The sequence below is a fragment of the Monodelphis domestica genome, chromosome 6, assembly GCF_027887165.1.
Source record: "Monodelphis domestica isolate mMonDom1 chromosome 6, mMonDom1.pri, whole genome shotgun sequence".
Classification (NCBI taxonomy): Eukaryota; Metazoa; Chordata; class Mammalia; order Didelphimorphia; family Didelphidae; genus Monodelphis; species Monodelphis domestica.
This window is the reverse complement of record NC_077232.1, coordinates 239,249,769-239,255,903: the sequence shown is the minus strand read 5'-3', so window position 1 is coordinate 239,255,903 and position 6,135 is coordinate 239,249,769. Positions and strand designations below refer to the sequence as shown.

The 6,135-nt window shown below is 38.8% G+C and overlaps 1 pseudogene; it reads left to right on the top strand.

Moving 5' to 3' along the window:
• The first annotated feature begins 3,824 nt into the window (after nucleotides 1-3,824).
• LOC100010984 (BTB/POZ domain-containing protein KCTD9-like) lies at nucleotides 3,825-5,926 on the top strand (annotated as a pseudogene).
• The last annotated feature ends 209 nt before the right edge of the window (nucleotides 5,927-6,135 follow it).

The following is a 6,135-nucleotide window of genomic DNA, read 5'->3' as shown; positions in this document are numbered from 1 at the left end:
ATAATTTTCTTGCATCACTTTTATTTCTTTTCCCATTTTCCCTCTACTGTTCTAATTTTTATTTATTAGCTCTTTTAGGATTATTTTGGGGGGAATGGTTCCAATTTTTTTTTTGAGGATTTACTTGTAGCTGTTTTCACATTGTTGTCATCTCATTTTTTATATTGGTCTTCTTTGGCACAGTAGTAACATTCTGTGGTCAAATTCTTTTGTTATCATGGCCTGCTCAATTTTCCTGCCTATTTTTTTCACTTTATGTCTTATATTAAAGCTGGGATCTACTTACCTGGTATTGGGGAGGCACTGTCCCAAATTTTAACTTTTTAGTGCTGCTGTTATCAAAGTTATCACTGAGGGTATGCAAACTTTTGGTGCGTCCAAAGTAACATAAATCTGGGAGAGGTATTATCACTGTTCTCCTACTCTGTGCTTTGGTCACCTTCATCTACAAGTGCTAATGCTCCTGATGATTTTGGTAATATGACTAGGGTTCTTGCTCCTTTGAAATTAATCACCAGCACTTCTCTTCACCTTGGAACTCTCAGAATTGTATATGGGTAATAGGGTTGCCACTCTGTGACAGCTGAACTAAATTCCAGTGAAGAGTCTCCTTTAATCACTTTCTGACCAGTTTTCATTTTTCTTTATATATATATATATATATATATATATATATATATATATTAAACCCTTACTTTCCATCTTGGAATCAATACTGTGCATTGGTTCCAAGGCAGAAGAGTGGTAAAGGCTAGGCAATGGCAGTTAAGTGACTTGCTCAGGGTCACACAGATGGGAAGTGTCTGAGGCCATATTTGAACCTAGGACCTCCTGTCCCTAAGTCTGGTTCTCAAGTCACTGAATTTCCTAGCTGCCCCCTTCTGACAAGTTTTCTGATACACCTGCTGTCTCTGGTCTTAGAACTCCCAAAGTTACTGCTATTTTGACCATTGTTATGGCCACCATCATTCATGTGGGCTCCAGATAGCTCTTTACCCCAATTCCACAGACTTCTCTTATGGACATCTGAAGTTTTCTTCAACCCAAACAGGTCTCACCCTGACCTTCTCTTGGTTCTATTATTCCAAAATTTGATTTGAGCCATTATTCTGAAGTTTTCTGGAGGAGAATGTTGAGAGATTAGCTAGATGACTGTCCCTAATCTACCATCTTGGATCTATCACATCATGTTTTAAAGTTCATTTGTATGCTAGATATTTACTCACTTTACCAACTAAAAAGCTTCAAGAAGGAATCCTAGGTCTACATAGATCTAGGATTCAATCCTGAGGTTGGGGCTAACCACTTGGTAGGGATTGAGACTTCTCTTTAGGGCTCTACCCCACCACTGAAGGAACTGTAGTTTAATATCTTAAACCAAGCTTAGATGTGTCTCAAGTCCAAGGTATTCCAATAATATGGGTACATTTAAAACAAGTATTAAATGATCAGTGGACATGCCATTTTTTGATGTATAACACTGAAAAAGGGACTAAGTAATTGGTTAACATATAGAAAAAGTTAAGAGAGTTTCTAGTATCCAACAATGTCATTTGCTATCCACTAAAAACACAGCAAGCTCAATTGGCCCAATTCAGATAAGAAGCATGAGAATATATCTGACATAATTCTATATACCTGTAAATATTGTATGTACTTCCTGAATCAATATGAATCATGGAATTAAAGTGGTAAACATTCCTTTTCTGCCCCCTCCAACACATACTCATAAATATACACGCAATTACACATACCATATTTGAGGCACAAGGGAAGTAGATTATAGGTCATCACAGCCTCTATAAATACTTGTAATCCATTCCTTCCATTCTTACAATATTCAGTCAGTTCATAAGTATTTAGTATGTGCCAAACACTGTATAAAGCAAGGAGGATACAAAGATAAAAGTAAGGCATTCTCTGCCTTCAAGGAACTTAAATTGCACTGTTGAAATCTGCTAACTAACCAATCATTGTTGCTAAGGTCACCCTCTACATTGAACCAAACCCTAGTACTCAAGTTATCTTCCGGACCCCTGCCTTCATGCCTTCAAAGATGCTGGCATGATTCTCCACTTCTCTTATCAAAGTGACTTATCAGCTTTGTTTGCCTCCACCAGAGAGCCCTTCTTCATTCCTGGCTTCTGATACCAAGAAACTGATAAACTTGACTTCAGGCATTTTTGGTCCAGTGAACACAATTATCTTTTGGCACAAAGGCAATAAATATGAAAATCATAGTCTCTGCTTTGGTTTTTCTAAGGATTTCTAACTGTGAAAGAATATAATTGGATTCGATGTGCAACAGTTTCCCAAAGGGATCATTCTTCTCTTTGCATACTAACTATGTGCCCTCCTTTGCACAGAGAGAAGACTTGCATCCTCCTTTCCAACCTTCCATGAGTACTCTCCTAGCCCTATGTCTAAACTAACTGAAAGTAATATATGTTGTCGTTTTGGAAAAGGGCCTCAATAGGAATTTTGCTTTTGCCTTCAGAGCCAACACAGTAAAAAGATAATTACAACGGGCTCAGGATCAGATCATCTGGATTCTACTCTCAATTCTGCCACTAACCAGCTGCATGACCTTGGACAAATCACATGACCCATCTGGGAAAACGTGTTTTCATATGAACATTTAAGATATTGAAAAACTTCTAAGATATATTTTTAGCTCTAAATTATATGATCCTATGATGTCTCAAGTTCCTTTAAACCAAAAGAACAATGATTTTTTTATGGAGATTTTGAAAATACATTGTTAATGTTAGAAGGATGGCTAGTTCTTGAGAAATGTGTCCTAGTTTAGATGTAGTTATTACTTTGGATTAAAGTTTTCTTTTAAATATGTTTAATGGTAGTTCCATATAATTGGTTTCCTTTGTAACACTATGTGTTTTATTTTATGTATTTAAAAGCATTATTCTAAGAAGGAGTCAAAGGAGTTCATCAAACACAAAAGGTTAAGAACTCCTTCTCTACAGGGTCCTGATTGGCCTGTGACAGAGCTATTTGCTGTCAAGGATTCTTCTGAAAAGCACCTAAGGATAAAGATTTACTAACATTCTCTGACAAAGGGAATCATACATCTTATAATTCCAAAAATGCATGAAAGCAAAATGAGCAGAACTAAGAGACCATTATAAATAGCAACAGAAATAGTTTGAAGAATGATATTTTTATGTCTACTTCCAAGGAAAGAACTGATACAAAAGAAAAATAGCAAGACATAGTATATATATATATATATATATATATATATATATATATATATATATATATATATATAAATCTTTTTTATTAAATTATGCTTTCTCTAGTATAGGGAAGGAGAAGGAGGGTGGAAGATACTTGGGAATTTTAATATAATAAACAAATTAATAATTTTTAAATGAATGTTCTTAGCTCTAGTCTTTTTTTAAAACACAAATATCCACTATAGGTACTTTCTTAATAATTCCAGGGATGTTTATGTAAAATGGGGCCAGACTTTTAGAAACTGAGGGGAAATACAATGTTTTGGAGGTATCATTTTACCTATTTTCATTCATGCCCTTATTTTCTTCATCACCAAATTATTTCCATGAAGGCCATGATGTATATAAAGGAAGCTTTATTAGGAAACAAACACTATTCCATAGAACAGAATAATGGGAGGAGAGTGGAAGGGGACATCTCCAGGTGTGTGTGTGTATTGGGGTCTGGGGCAGAAGGACCCCCCAGGAAGGCGGGTCAGGCTGAGGGCTGCCTCTGGGTCCTAGTGGGGTAAGGGGAGAGGGTTAAAGGGGGGGTCGGCTCCCTCCTGATCTGGTGCAGGTAACCTGATGAGGCAGGTCACCCTGTTCCTGAATGGCAGCCCCAAGAACTGCAAGGTAGTCGCTGTATTTGGAACTTTGTCAAAATTGCCTTCTGTGGCCATCAATAAACTTGGAATCAAAGCAACAAATGTGTATAATGGAAAAGGTGGACTGATTGATGACATTGCTTTGATCAGAGATAATGTTCTCTTTGTATATGAAGGGGAACCCTTTATTGGCCCTAAAGCATATATGAAACTATCTGAAGGACCAACAGGATCCCATTCAGACTGTCTGACTCTAAATGTAGGAGGACAATCTTCACAATCACAAGGAGCACTTTAGAGAATAAAGAACCTGACAGTATGCTGGCCCACAGGTTTAAGGAAAAGGTGCTTGGGGAAATAAACAGGATCACAAGGGATCTTTCCTAATTGATCGAAGTCCTGAATATTTTGAACCCATTTTGAACCATCTCCATCATGGATAGCTTATTGTAAATGATTAATTTATTGGGCGTGTTAGGAGAAGGCAGGTTTTTTTGGTATTGATCCGCTGATTGAACATCTGGAAGTGGCAATAAAGAATTCTCAACCACCAGAAGATCATTCCCCAATATCTTGGAAGGAGTTCATCCAATTCCTGCTAGCCATGCCAACCAAGTCAGAATTGCATTGCCAGGGGCTAAAGTTCAGTGGTGCTGAACTTTCTCCTCTGGAACTTTGTGACAAGGAAATCACTTAAAAAGACTGATATATATTAATTTAAGGTCGCCAAGGAATTCAGCTATGTAATTCCTAAATGAAAACTCAAGTCAGCAGTCAACCTTTTATGGAGTTTTTAATTACAAACAGGAGGAAGAAAGATATGAGAGAGAGAGAGAGAGAGAGAGAGAGAGAGAGAGAGAGAGAGAGAGAGAGAGAGAGAGAAGGGAATAGGGCTTAAATACCCCCTCTGTTTAGGCTGGGCCAAAAGGCCCAAGCCCTTAGATAGCTGAGTCAAAGAAAAGAGATCAGTCCCTATCACTCACGTGACCAAACTGGAGAAACAGTCTCAGGGGCCTCCACCTCCAGCTTCCTTCAGAGCAAGCTTCTCAGAGCACCACCTCTCAGAGCAAAACCTCTCGAACTTCCTCAGTCCTCAGACCCCGCTATCTTTAAGGAAACCATCTAAGTTCCCTCCCCTCAGTTCTCACATCTACCATTCACTGTCCATGTCTTCCCTGTGCCAATGGTGGCTCTAGCTTAACCCAGGACCACCCAGAGGTCTGTCCCTTTGCACATGTCTGTTGAAGGTCATATTCTCAAATAATTAAATCTTGATCCTTGCTGCAGCCCTTCCTAAATCCTTTTACTCTGAGTAGGGTGGAGATTGGAAGTTCCAAGACCTGGTTCTGTCATTCCAAATATCTCTATTGTATCAATTCTAAAATCAATCATGACTCAAAGAACTTCCTGTTCTATGCTTAAGCATAGGTCAAAGCCCTTTCCATTGTTCAGCAAAAGGTTTCTGTCCTAAAGAAATCTTAAGTAGGGAGGAGAATGACCCTCCCATGCCAAGGGGGTTCACATTCCAATAGAGTTCTTACTATCAGTAGGAAATTTTTCCAAGTATGAAACTTTCCAATGGTGAAATTTCCAACATTCACAAGTCTAAGAAATTTCAAGGTTTACACCTTCCATACATCAACTTCAAGATAGCCAATCTAAGTCACTGCAACCTCGCGCACATTAATCTCTGCTGTGAGAATCTCGAGCGAGCGGACCTCTCTGGATCAGTGTTGGATTGTGCCAACCTGCAAGGGGTGAAGATGCTTTGTTCCAATGAGGATGGGGCCTCCCTGAAGCTGTGCAACTTTGAGGATCCTTTGGGTCTTAAAGCCAACTTGGAAGGTGCTAACTTGAAAGGTGTGGATATGGAGGGAAGCCAGATGACAGGGATCAATCTTTGTGTGGCTAAACCTGAAGAACTGTAAGCTTTAAGGAGTAACCCTAACAGGAAAAAATTTAGAGAATTGTGATCTCTTGGGCTGTGACTTCCAAGAAGCCAACGTGTGAGGCTCCAATGTCAAGGGCACCATCTTTGAAGAGATGCTGAACCCATTGCACAAGTCCCAAAGGATCAAATAAGAAGCCCCCTTGAAGGGCCAGAGGTGGCTAGGTCAGATCTTCGACCTGAGGATGTGGGTAGTGTTTTCCTTGTGACACATTTTTCTCCACCTACTCAATAGTCTAGAAGAAATAACACTGTAAAAGAATTACAAAGCAATTAGACAATGTATATTCTCAGTAGTGCTTAATGGGAAAAAAATCTCACTTTTTTCCCTCAAGTTGTAAAG